This window comes from Carettochelys insculpta, chromosome 12 (genome assembly GCF_033958435.1).
Source record: "Carettochelys insculpta isolate YL-2023 chromosome 12, ASM3395843v1, whole genome shotgun sequence".
Lineage (NCBI taxonomy): Eukaryota > Metazoa > Chordata > Testudines > Carettochelyidae > Carettochelys > Carettochelys insculpta.
The window spans coordinates 11,195,085-11,209,667 of record NC_134148.1 but is presented as its reverse complement, the minus strand read 5'-3'; positions in this window follow the sequence as shown (position 1 = coordinate 11,209,667).

Below are 14,583 nucleotides of genomic sequence, written 5' to 3'. Positions count from 1 at the left end.
GTGTGATGGGCTACGTCTACACGTGAAGCCAACATCAAAATAGCTTATTTCGATGTAGCAACATCGAAATAGGCTATTTCGATGAATAACGTCTACACGTCCTCCAGGGCTGGCAACGTCGACGTTCAACTTCGACGTTGCGCGGCACCACATCGAAATAGGCGCTGCGAGGGTACGTCTACACGCCAAAGTAGCACACATCGAAATAAGGGTGCCAGGCACAGCTGCAGACAGGGTCACAGGGCGGACTCAACAGCAAGCTGCTCCCTTAAAGGGCCCCTCCCAGACACAGTTGCACTAAACAACACAAGATACACAGAGCCGACAACTGGTTGCAGACCCTGTGCCTGCAGCATGGATCCCCAGCTGCCGCAGCAGCAGCCAGAAGCCCTGGGCTAAGGGCTGCTGCCCACAGTGACCATAGAGCCCCGCAGGGGCTGGAGAGAGAGCATCTCTCAACCCCCCAGATGATGGCCGCCATGGAGGACCCAGCAATTTCGATGTTGCAGGACGCAGATCGTCTACACGGTCCCTACTTCGACGTTGAACGTCGAAGTAGGGCGCTATTCCGATCCCCTCATGAGGTTAGCGACTTCGATGTCTCTCTGCCTAACGTCGAAGTTAACTTCGAAATAGCGCCCGACGCGTGTAGCCGCGATGGGCGCTATTTCGAAGTTAGTGCCGCTACTTCGAAGTAGCGTGCACGTGTAGACACAGCTTTTATGACCCAGAATCAGAATGTGTGTGACACACTGAAATTGTGTGTGAGTGGATGAGTGATACAGTGTGTGTGATCCAGAGACAGAACATGTGTGTGTATATGTGTGACAGAGATGATGGGTAGGTGGGTGACACAGTGTGTGTGACACAGAGACAGTATGTATGTGACATCATGTGTGTTCCTCAGAGGCAAGCACTGCTGGATTCTGCTAGTTAAGTTTCCGAGAAACTTCACGCACCATCTCTTTAAGACACTGAAAGCTCTCCTGCTCAGTTCCTGAGTCCTGTTGTCTACACCTCCCTTGCTTTGTGGAGACAGGGTACATGGGCAGGGGGCAGGGAGGGAGGCAGAGGGAGACTGTGTGCGTGTGTAAGAGACAGACAGGCTATATGAGCTGACTGCTGGGGAAATCTCAGAAATCGTGCACTTTCCTGTCAAGTTACTGGACATATGATGACATTATAGTAACATAAATCTGGTAATATTTAATGCATTTTGTCATATTTGTGTTCACTTAAAACTATTTAAAAATTAAACTGAAGGCCAGAATTTCTCTTATTTTCAAATATTATTGCAATGAGAATGGAAAACAATGTATATGTTCAGAGATATTGGTTAACATTAGCAGTCAGGTGTTCAAAAATCAGGACTTTACTGTTATTTTAACAGAACTAATCTACAATAAACACACAATCTGATGAGTACTTGTGAGTCTCCTTTTACAAGCATATTAAAGCCTTTTACCAAACTTTTCAAGTCCAACACAATACAAATTCTTCATGGGTACAGTGGCTTTGGGATCACAGCTCATAAGATGGCAGAACAGGTCTTGCAGGTTGCTGACCAGGTTTCATTAACTGGTGAGCAGCACTGACTCAGCTGTACCACTGGCCAACACTGGGCTACTGAGAATGACTGAACTGCCAGAGCCCACACCCCCGCCAGCACCAAACCCAGTGGCACTGTTTTGAAGTTATACCGTGACACATTTTAACTGTATTTACTGACACAGCTGTGCACCACGATGTGAAATAAATAAGGTAACTCAACATCTGACAGGGCAACAGTGCCCTGTTTTACAAGTACAATATTTGATATTTTCATTTCTACGTGTGGTCGGACTGGTGCTGAGTTGGGGTACAGGAGCAGGGGAACACCCTAACATCACCGCTCCCCTACTCTCCCTCTCACCACTCTGCACAAATAGCAGGTGGAGCCCTGGAGCACCATGAAGGGAGGGGGACCTGTGTGTGCTCTGCTAATCAGCTGGGCAGCCTGTGGCTCCCTCCTGCATGGCTGCGCAAGCACACAGCTTACATGGAACACAGAAGATTAGCTGTTTTGGTCATTTCCTCTGGGGCGCTTGGCAGTGGCCACTATCAGAGGACAGGGCACTGGGCTAGCTAGGTCTCTGTTCTAACCCAGTATGTTCTTGTGTTCTTAATTTATATTCTAGGTGTAAAACCAATGAAATAAATAGGCACAAGTATCTCTGGAAGGCAGAAAATCAGGCCCATGTGAACCAATGCCTAATTGTAAGGGAAATGGTGATTTCAAAGGGTATAAGAACAGGATTTTAGGTCAGATTTGGGAACTAGATTCAGAAATATGTAAGGTCAGGATACCAAGGGTCACTTTGAGACACAATATACTTAATACAGGTTGAATCTCTCTTGTCCGGCACCCTGGGGTCCTGACCAGCGCTGGATGGGAGAATTTGCCAGACCACGGTAGGTCAATGTTGTCTAGCACATTACCAATACTCTCACTGCTCACTGGGTCTCAAAGACATTTAGAATTAAATTGCAGCTAAATAACAACACAAAATACTGAGAGCCAGGATTGGTGACTGTAAACAAACTTTATGGGACCATGGGAAATTTGGCCACACCCATTATAAGTGGTCACCTAGCTAACTAAAATCTTGCTGGATTATGGATGTTGCCAGACAAAAGACTTCCAGATTAGAGAAATTTGACCTGTAGTAGTCGTAGTAGTTAGAGCCACATGTTGATTTCACAATTGCTCATTCCAGCTCCCCTCATATGCAGCGTTAGCAACGCCCGAAACATTTTAATATCTTAAAAGCACAGTTTCTCAAGACATGACCTTGTCCCTCAGAGGGTGACTTCTTTTGTTTAAGCCTCTGATTATGAAAAATAAGGTTAATGAAAATATCTAAATTAAAGTCTTGGATTCATATAGTCATAATATCCAATATGGGTTGTGGTTTCCAGGTAATACCTTAAAAGTAATGTTAGGAGCTGATCTGCAAAGCATTTTAAAGTTTTTGAAACACGTGACAGGACTCACAGAACACAAATCCACATCACCTCCTGCAGGTAACTAAGTGGTGACTCACAACATGAACCATGAGTTATATGAATCTTTTGATTTAATATCTTATTGATTTTCAAAGACAGGATGTACACAAAAGCTACTGCATTAAACATTGCACTTTTGAACTAGGCATGCAGGCTTCTAAGTCTCTTAAGCAATTTGGAAAATTGTATCCAAGAAACAATATCAAGCCTCACATATGCATGATGAATTCCATACCATGCTATAGCAGCAGTTTTGACTTGACACTCCTTTAAGGATGCTGATAAAGTACGGGAGAAATATCATGCTTGTTAGCAAATAAAATTAGTGTTTTCCTTGCCCTTAGCTCTCCACGTTAGCACACAGGAGCTTTGTTATCCCTATAAAGAAAAATGTTTGCTTTTTTTAATTAAAACAAATCAATGTTATGGGAAAATCTTCTCTTTAAAAATGTAAGGCATTGTTAGCACATTGTTTTTAAACCAACAATTCTAATAATAAGCTCTACATTATGCATAATTGTGTTTCTTTCTGTGTGACAGTCTCCTTCAGTACTTGGCCACATCTGTTTTACTGTTCAGATTTATAGATTGTTATGGTTTATAACAGAACACTTGTTTTATGCTCTGAACAATGAAATACAGATTAGGGCATATGTAAATGAATCAAACAAATGCATTGTTTGAGTCTGTGTGGTACCAAAGGAATGAACTGCAGTTGACACAAGAATATTTCCTGCTGGAGGTCTGCCAAAGAAAAATTGGCTGCACTAGTAATGCTGATTACTGTGAGTCGCGTCTTATTTGAAAGTTTAATACAGCACCAACATCTGTAAACTGCACGATAAGCTGGATACGTTCTTTCAGAATAAACATTTATTTGCATGCTTTTTCAGTCAGCGGAAACAGGCAACCCTCTTTTATGCAGCCAGAATAATGTGCAATGGCTTCAGTGCCACTGAAACCCTAAGGTGCATATGTTAGCCCTCTGCAGAGGTAAATTTCACCCTCACTGTGACACTGGTATACACTCAACATAGACAGGTTTAAAATCAGCAGTACCACCATTTTAAAGGTATGTTCATTAACTGCCAGTATCTGAGGTCTCCTATGCACAGAGAGCTTTTTTGGATAACAGCATTATACCTCTGGGGAGCAGGGTAGGTCAGGGTGCTAGTGATGGTGGGATATGAAGACTTTTGTTGCTAGGTCACACCTTGAATCCTGTCCAGGCTGGCAGTTACCAAAGATTATCACTCCCTGCAACCTTGCGTCTATGCACAGAGAAGACTCTCTGCTTCCAAATTTCCCTTGTGGAAGGAGGCTGGGGTTTCACACTGGGCTCAGAGGTGGTACAGATGGTCCTAGACTCCAGGAATCTCCTGGGATATACAAGATATGGGATCAGCCCCATGACTTCTTCCATGGAGTGTGAGCCTGTCCGTTCATTGGAAAGATTGGGAAGGAATTCCCAGACGAGATCCTCACCAAGATTCCCTCCACCTGTCCATAACTGCCTTCCTATGGCCGGGCACTGGCCTCTGTGAAAGAAGTGGATGGTCTCAGCCCAGCACTGTAGCAGATTGCACATAACAATAATCAGAATTGTAAATAACAGGGGAGCCAAATAATCACTGGGCAGGGACCTGGGCTACCCTGCTTCCATGAAGGGTCAGTCCCTGCAGGGTTTGACAGCAACTGGTTCAGTGGAGGGTGGGAGTCACACATAGCCTCTGCCTGTGTTACATAACAGAAGACTTGAGTTTTTGGGGCTCTCAGGCTGCCACCTTCCGTACTACAATTCCTTGACCTGCTGGGTTATTAGCTGGTGGCTCTTGTATGGAGCTGTGAGCATGAGCATAAGGCTGATGTGGTTTGTGGATATCTTTGACTCCAGCTCCTTCTGTGGCAAGAGGGGGACCCTGACACAAGTCTCTCCCTGGTGCACTAGGCTGCAACCTCTTTTCTAGCTCTTTCTACAGCCTGGGTCCTGGCTGCACTCTTCCTTGTATCTGTTCCTTTATGCACTACTTGGCCACCACCTTCCTCGTGGCAATGGCCATGATGGCCATTAATTAGTCCAGGAGGAGGAAGCTCAATGTGGGTGGGGTTCTCTGCAGTTGTGGGGCCTACTTTTTGTCCCTGCTTATTTCACATACCTTGGCAGAGTTCCTCTGGGCAGAACCTACCAACTCCATCACAACAATGGGGACTGTCCAGGGATTTCTGCTCTGCTTCCCCACTTGTATCTGCCTTTTGAACTGATGACCTGCAATCCCCTTTCTTTGTTGTCATTTATTGCTCCTTGTGATTAGCTGTTTCCTGAAGCTGTGGCTTCTCCTCCCTTTGAGTGGGCAGACCTGCTCCCCAGCAGCTCTAGGATTTCAAATCAGCTGCACATTCCATTTTACGTAAATCAGCCAAACAACACATCACAGGGCTTTGGCTCTCACAATGTGCCCTATGGATAAGTTCCTTTTCCATACACTCCTCGGGAAGAAGCATCCCAATGTGCGGGCAGAGTTTGCGGAAGCAGAGTCTGGGTCAATGTGCAGCTCAGTGTCTGTAACGTCTCCTTCCAATGACAAAAAATGACAACTCCAATTTGAAATCCTAGGCTTACAAGAAAAATAACACAAAACAGGCTGCCCCCTTGAAAGGAGACATCACAGAGTCAGGAAGCAGCCTTGATATTTTGTGTGAGCAGGCAAGGAGGTACCAACTATGTATCCATGCAGCTGGGAGCAAGACTTCCAGCCCAGATGGAGAGACTCGCATGACTGCCGCTCAAGCTAGCGTGCTAAAGTTTACCATGTAGACATTATGGCTCAGGTGTTCAAAGTAAGACAGACAGATTTTTTTTTCCATATCTATTTGCCCTAGACCCCTAAATGGCCTCCTCAAGGACAGAGCTCATAACTGTGGTTTTAATAGGCCAATGCTCAAACCACCAAGCTATCCCTCCCACCAAGTAGGCTTGAAAGCCTAAGCCACAATGTCCATATTGCAGTTTTTAGCGAGCGAGCATGAAACACACTAGTACAAATCTGTCTACTCATGTTGGATAGTCTGAGCCCCATGCTGCAAACCATGTGCTCCCAGCACTAATACTTCCCCTCCTCGGCATCAAATTATTCTATTCTCTTTGGATTGTTCCCTTTCAGGGAGCCCCAGTATAGATACTGTCTCCATGGTCACCAAGCACCCATCACACTTAGTGACTTAACCTTAACTGATTTGCATCTGTTTCTCCATCTCTACAATAATATTATATGACCTCCATGGAGCGCTGTGAGAATTAAATTGTAAGCTACTGCAACCAATACACAATAATATTCAAAATCAGTAAATACATTTAAATCACTTTGAAGATAAAAGACACTCTTCAGAGGTATTAAGTTCTGTGAATGGAGGGATAATTTTCATCACTGCACAATGCTCCAGAAAAACAGAGGCATTTTGTTTTGGGGATTTTTATCGGAAAACACTCTCACCATCAGTATTCCCCATCAGCCAAGCTCTTGGACGGCCGCCCCAGAGAGATTCAGGTGCCACCCAGTTGACTGACAGAATGCCCACAGCCAGCTACGTGTGTTCCTATTGGTGGTATCTATCTGAACATGCTTTGTTTCACCTAACATTTATTCTGCACAAGGATGGAAAATATTGGGGGGAACACTGCTGTCCAGGATTATCTTCTTCTGATTCTTCTCTTATTGAAAAAGAGCATTTGTCTGGCATTGATAAAACCAATGGGCAAGAAGTGAAGAAAGTTACCCCCCATTGCTAGTGCGGGGCCAAGGAACTATCTGAGAGATACAAGCTATGGATGCTCAGTTTCGTGCCATAAACACAGCGACAGTGTAGAAGAAATTGTCAGTTATTTAAAGGCACAAAGGAGTCATAAGTAAGATACAGCATGGTTTCCCAAACTGGTGGGTGTGAAGAAATTCCGGGGGGTGGGGCGTGAGGTGACCCAGCCACCCCATCATTTCCCCCAACCAAAGAAAGAGCCGGCTTTTGCTTCTAGCTCTCAGTCCCTGTCATTTTACATGGGCAGCCCAGTACAGCTGCTATAAAAAGCAGGCAGCTGGCAAAGAGCCACATGGAGCTAGCTGCCTTCTGCAAAGGAGTGTGGATTCGCGGGGCAGGGAGGAGGAGGAGGAGGGTGCGATTAGAGGTGGACTAGGGGACCCTGGCTCAGGGGAAAGGGAGCGGGAGGGGGATAGGGTAAGAGCAGGGGGCTGGTGGTGCCTGGCTTTGGGGGAGGGGAAGGGCTCAGGCGGGCAGCTCACAGTGCTTGGGCAGCTGGCCCTAGCAACACAGGACTCAAATGGCTGGCCCTGGCTTGGGTGGTTAGGGGGTCTGTTGGGCAGATGGCTGGCTCCAGCAGTGTGGGGCTCGGGCAGCTGACCTGCAGCTCGGGTGGGTGGTTAGGGTGGCTGGTAAGCAGGTGCGTGGCCCGGGCAGCTGGTGGGCAGGCAGGTGGCTCTGGCAGTGCAGGGCACCAGCAGGTGGGCGGCTGGCACGGGCAGCTCTGCCGGCTAGCGCAGGGATCAGGCAACTGGCCAGGTGGGACTGCACCAGGCACCTGCAAGGTGGGGGTCTGTGCCATTAGCCTGGTCAGTCCGTAGTCAGCCTCTGAGATGGGATGGGGCCAGCACAGTGTCCAGCACCCCAGCCAGAGGTGCAGCTGGTCTCTGCAGGGCCTGGGCTGCGCCTGCAGCTCTGGGGCTATGCCGGCAGCCTGTGTGGGGCAGAGCTGGCACCCATGGGGCCAGGGCCACATCCAGCATGGGGCTGGAACCAGCCTTTGCAGCCTGTGGCTGGGCTGATGTCAGCCCAGCAGGAGTCAAGGTCCGGCATCAGGTAAGGGGCCTCAGGACTGGGAAGGGCACTAAGGCTTTGGCGGTTGGCGCGTGGCTCAGGGGAGGGGCAGCACGGCTCCATTGGGTCTGCTATCCACTATTTTCCAGACAACTTTTCTGGCAATCCCATTCATAAATTAGTAAGCAATCCACTCAACATTGATGTCGATACACTGCCAGAAATATTGCAAGAACAAGCACTCGAAATAAAATCTGATTCAAGTGCAAAAGACAGTTTCAAAAACTCAAGCTTGGAGGAATTTTGGATAAAAGATTTCCCAATGTACTTGAAAGGTGAAGAAGCATTATGTATTATTCTTCCATTTTTGTCAATGTACCTCTGTGAAAAAAGCTTTATAAGTTCAGTCACATTAAAAACTAAACAAAGAAATTGCTGGATGTCAAAAATGAGTTGTATTGTGCACTTTCCCGTTTCAAACCTAGGATTTCCCAACTTGTGACAAAAACATAGCGTCATCCTTCACTTTCAATTCATTTTGTTTCAGCTGTTTCTGATGTTCAATTACATTTTTATTAAACTTTGGGCCAAGAAAATCTATTTGTGCTTATTTTTAATTTTAAATAACACTTTTATATCATGTTTTTTGTTTATTTAAATTACGAATTGAATTTTTTGTTTAAAGGGGGATTGGATGAGGGTAAAGAAGAGGTGGGGGGCATGCGAGGGTTTCTCAAAAATCAAAAGAGGGGAATGATGCTGAAAAGTTTGGGAACCACTGGACTAAACCATCATGGACAGCAGACTGTACCAAACTATGTTAATGTTCCAAGGTACTCAGAACCCCTAATTAAATACAAAATTATGAACTAGAATAGCATTTTGCAATTACTCTGGATGGTGACTTTTTTAATGACGTTACTTCACCATTTGTTCATTGCCCAACAATTGCTAATTCAGAATCTGATAGCACATCTGGTTGTTTTAAACTATTTAGCAAATCATTTGCTTAACTGTACTTACAAAGAGAGCGGGTATGTATGCTAGCGGAAGGTAGTCTAGTGGCTGCAGCACAAGATGATGTGCTAGATACTCTGGGCTATACTCTTAGCTCTGCCACTGATTCCCTATTTACTCTCTGCAAGTCGCAAAACCTCTCTAAGTCTGACACATAAATGATCATGTTTTTACCACTAGGGCTCCTGGATTTGACTTTTCAAATTCTTACTGCATATAAAAACAATCTGTCACATTTTAGCCAAAACATGTTCCTCCACTAGCATTTAGTAAGTCCATTCACTTTGCTGGAGTCTTTGTTTCCTGGGCTTTCTTATCCAAAACCTTTGATGGATCTTAGTAACTGTCATTGCATTCCTGCTGTAATGTATAAGATGGTAGAAGATTATTATTTTCTCGGTTGTCAGTTTTCTAAAGCTGTCCAGTCATAATGGAATATCTATATGCACATATTTTCATGATCTCATTTGCATGCCTGGATTAGATTTATGCCACATTTTAATAGCCCCCTTCTGGCACACCAATTTTTCTTGATTTAAAGTGCATTTGCCCTGACAGATTAGAAAACTGTTTATAGCATGTACCTGATCCGACATCTGACACTGTAAGCAAAAATGCCAGGAAGGTTTAGCTGGAAGTGCTCTCCCTTGAAGAAGAAAAACCCCTTATATAGTTTAGCTGTCAAAATATCCAGCCCTCAAAAGCTTATGCTCAGATAAATTTGTTAGCCTTTAAGGTGCCACAGAACTCTTCATTGTTTTTACTGAAACAGGCTAACACAGTTACCTCTCTAAAAATGATGTGGGCATCTCCTAGGGTTTACTGAATAGATGGAGTGGATGCCATTTGCTGCAACTCTGTCTCCTGACATCCGCCTCTCAAGCTTGAAAAAGGGGAGTCCCCATCTTTACTAACCCACCTGGTAAGAAACTTGAAGTCTGCTCTCCCATTCCTGATGTTCATATGTCAGTGCCACTCGATTTCATGGAAGCATATGTGTTGTATTTCTTGATCTGACAAATTACATTTGCTTTTAAACCTCTGAAAGTCTGGTAATGAGGTAGATGCAGAGAGATGAGGTGAAACAGCTGAGATGGAGGGAAAGTAAAATCAGATGTCACACCGATAGCTTCGATTTTTAAACGTTGTCTGCATAGGAAAAAAAAAGCCCAGAAATATTTCCTTATTTCAAGGAGTCATAATTTCTCCCCCTCCTTCATAAATGAACAGTAAATGTGTTAGCACAGCTGCCACAGCTGGTAATTGTGGCTAGAGTCTGATTTGATGTGAGAGATTATTCTGTCATGCAGGTCATCAGACAAACCTCAAACAGCATTTATTACTCACTAAACCAGTTTAATGATACTTCAAGAGACAAATGACTAAACAGGAAAGAGATGAGAGGCCAAAGCTGGCTACACAAGGGAACTGAAGGGAATACTGGATAATTTCAGAACTGTGATGTAGGCACCTTTCTGGTTCACCTCAGTCATTCTGAGTTTCTTTCATCAGAAATACTTCCATCTGCAATTGTTAATAAAGTGAACTAATATAGACTCATCACTAGACAGAATGTTCCAGCTTTTGTAGACCTAAAACAAAGTTAGTCATTAAAATGGAAAAGAGCTCCAATTATCGTTATCTCTGTGGGATTAGGAGATTAATCTCAGGACAAGATAGAATCAGAACTGTGAAAAAGAAGAGTAGGACTTGCTTATTTCTGCAGGCTTTGAGACTTATCCAAAACCCAAAAGTATCTCAACTTTTCACAGACATCGTCTAGGAAATCTCATCCCCAACTGAAAGAATAGTAACAGAGAGACAGCTGTGCTGTCTATAAACTATCAAAACAAAAAAGCAGTCCAGTAGTACTTTAAGACTAACAACATAGTTTATTAGGTGATGAGCTTCTGTGGGACAGACCCACTTCTTCAGACCATAGCCATACCAGAACAGACTCAATATTTAAGGCACAGAGAACCAAAAAGGAGTAATCAAGGTTGACAAATCAGAAAAATATTATCAAGGTGAGCAAATCAGAGAGCAGAGGGGCAGAAGGGGGCAGGGGAGGCAAGAATTAGATAAAGCAAAGTATGCAAAAGAGCCCCTATAATGAGCTAGAAGAAAATTCCCATCGCAGTTCAAACTACACGTTAATGTGTCAAATTTGAATATAAAAGAGAGAACTCTTTTTGGACTTCTGTACTTTATATACTGAGTCTATTCTGGTAAGGCTATCATATGAAGAAGTGGGTCTGTCCCACGAAAGCTCATCATCTAATGAATTATTTTGTTAGTCTTTAAAGTGCTACATGACTGCTTTTCCATCTGAAGTGTTGAGGTTTTTGCCACATCATTTGTGTGTCCTTGAGGTGTGTGTAAAAGTTGGAAGGCAAGCTCTTTGAGGCTGTTTTCTCTTTACCTGTAAAGCCCCGAGCATGCATAAATAAACATACTGAAAAATAAATAATTCCTATTTCTGCAAGCCTCAGACTCACCATTATGCTATTAACAGCTGATGCTCTAGACCCAAATTATCAGCTTTCATGCCACTTTAGAGGTTATGTTCCACCTTGGAGGTGGCTGGGGAAAATTGATTTTATCAACTTTTCATAGTCCTGTTTTGGTAGCAGGCATTTTTGGGGCCTGACATAATTTGAAGTATTCCCAGTATCCTGAAATTATATTCAGCTGTTTAGGATCCCAACTGGCCTTTCTGGTAGTAGATAATAGATGAAAAGCAGTCAATCTGCAGCCACGTCTTGATTTATCCCTTTCTGTCTCCCACCGTATCTCCTGTCTTTGGAGCTGTGAAACGATGTAAACAATGCCTCAGAACTCCATAATTTTATTTAGGTGTAAGTAGCTTTGAACTTGTAACACAGCATCTGAAAGCACTTCTTTCTAGTCTATACTAACTCTGGTACCTTTTCACTGAAGTCAGCTGCCTTCAGGCCTTTATACTTTACACAGCCCCTCTAAGGCATGGTCTATACTGAAATTTTAAATCGAACTTAGCTGAGTTAGTTCGATTTTCTAAGCAATCAGTCCACACAACAGGGTCTGGTCTGCTGACTTTAATGGCTCCTAAAGGTGGTTTTGGTATTGCTGCTTTTCATGAGGAGTAATACCAAATTAGACCTGGCATGGTTGATGGTAGGGTAGTACAGATAGAGTGTTGTAAAATTCAAGGTTCTTGGCCTCCTCAATCAATGTGACCACTCTGGCCAGCACTTCCAGCTCTGCTGCTCTCCAGAGCTACGTCTACACGTGTATGCTACATCAAAATAGCTTATTTCGATGTAGCGACATTGAAATAAGCTATTTCGATGAATAACGTCTACAGGTCCTCCAGGGTTGGTGCCGTCGACGTCGAACGTCGACGTTGGGCAGCACCACATTGAAGTAGGTGCTGCAGCGGAGCGTCTACACGCCAAAGCGGCAGACATCGAAATAAGGGTGCCAGGCACAGCTGCAGACAGGGTCACAGGGTGGACTAGTACTTCCGGGGCAACAGCTAGCCGCTCCCTTAAAGGGCCCCTCCCAGACACACTCAGCCTGCACAGCACACGGTTTGCAGAGCCATAGGCACGCACACCTCGGCAAAGCAGTTATGGACCCCCAGCAGCAGCAGCAGTAGCAGCAGCAGCAGCCAGAGGTCCACCCAGCCGCCCCTGCAGGAGCAGTGCTCGTCCTGCTCAATGCCATGCAGGAGGCCGCTCATCACCTTTTAGTCACAGAAAAGGAGCTGCCCCAGGGGAGGAGGAAGCAACCCCAGACCCTGCTGTCCTCCACCCCGCCCCCCGCCGCACACGCCGTCGGCTGTGGAGCTGCCCCACGAGCACCGACTGCTGGGAGCGGCTGGTGCTCAGAGAGTGGAACGACGACCGCTGGCTCCAGAACTTTCGTATGAGCTGGCAGACATTCCTGGAGCTCTGCCAGTGGCTCACCCCCACACTGAGGCACCAGGACACCGCCATGCAGCATGCTCTCAGCGTGGAGAAACGAGTCGGCATCGCTGTCTGGAAGCTGGCCACTCCAGACAGCTACCGATCCGTGGGGCAGCAGTTTGGTGTTGGCAAGGCCACTGTCGGGGCTGTCCTCATGGAGGTAAGAGGACCCACGGGGAGGGGGAGGCAGCCCTGGGGGTGGAGGGGAGCGCTGGGAGGGGAGGGGAGGGGAGCCCTGGAAGGAGAGGGGAGCCCTGGGGGTGGAGGACTAGACACACCCTGCACACCCCGCACTGGTGCTCTCCCATGTCCTTCCCCTGCAGGTCGTCCGCGCCATCAACGCCCTGCTCCTCCACAGGCTCGTGCAGCTTGGGGACCCGGATGCTGCCATCGCGGGGTTTGCCGCCCTGGGCTTCCCAAATTGCTTCGGGGCTCTGGATGGGACCCATATCCCCATCCGAGCTCTGGAGCACTGCGGAGGATGCTTCCTGAACAGGAAGGGGTACCATTTGGTGGTCCTCCAGGCCTTGGTGGACAGCCGGGGCCGCTTCCTGGACATTTATGTTGGGTGGCCTGGCAGCACCCACGACGTCCTGGTGTTCAGGAATTCGGGCCTGTGCCGCCTGCTGGAGGCGGGGACCTACATCCCCCAGTGGGAGATCCCTGTGGGGGACACCACGATGCCCCTCTGCATCATTGCAGATGCGGTGTACCCCCTCCGGCCCTGGCTCATGCACCCTTACATGGGCCATCTCACAGCCAGCCAGGAGCGCTTCAACACGCGCCTGAACCATGCACGCCAGGTGGTTGAGCGCACATTTGGCCGCTTCAAAGGGCGCTGGAGGTGTCTCCTCACCTGCCTTTATGCGGGCCACACCAACATCCCCCAGATTGTGGGCGCGTGCAGTGCACTCCACAACCTGGTCGAGAGCAAGGGGGAGGAATTCTTTCAGGGCTGGGCTGTGGAGGCTGGCAGGGCTGACGTGCTGCCACCCGCTGCCCCCAGTCGCAAGGTGGACCCCGAGGGGACCCTGGTCCGGAAGGCCCTGCGGGCCCATTTCAACCAGGCTGCGGGGAGAATGCAGGCAGGCCCCCCACTGCACCCCCCCATCCTCCACAACACTCCCTGCCCCTACACGCACACCACGGAGCACCCAAAAGCACCCCCCCCGCTTTTCTTGCAGATAAAAATAGACCTGTTGTTCGTGAAACCACAAAACGGTGAATTCTCTTATTATATTATTACTACAAATATATTATATATTCTATGATAAACAAACAGTGGAACACAAGGAAGGGGATAACTATTTACATGGGGGGCAGGTATCATAAAATAACAGGGGTCTAATACAAACTATATACAACATAATGGGGATATGTACAAAGGGGGAGGGGGGGCCACGTCCTGGGCCCCGCACCCTCTAATGTCCAGCGCTGGGGGTTGGCGGATGTGACCCTCGCCTCGGCCTCAGCCCTGGCCGAGGCTGGCTGGGGGCTGGGCGAACCGGCAGATACGGCCGGCGGGTGTCAGCAGGCCCCAGGTCCCCCTCGGCGGAAGGCCCCTCGGTGGCGGACGGCGGTGGGATGGCGGGTGGAGCAGCGGGTGGAGCATGCAGGGCGGGCAGAGCAGCAGCTGCCACCACAAAGGGAATGTTGTTTTTGCTGAGGTCTAACAACATCAGTGGACTTCTGAACCTGGCCTTAAATGGCCAAATAGACATTCTGTTACCAATCTGCACTTGTTCAA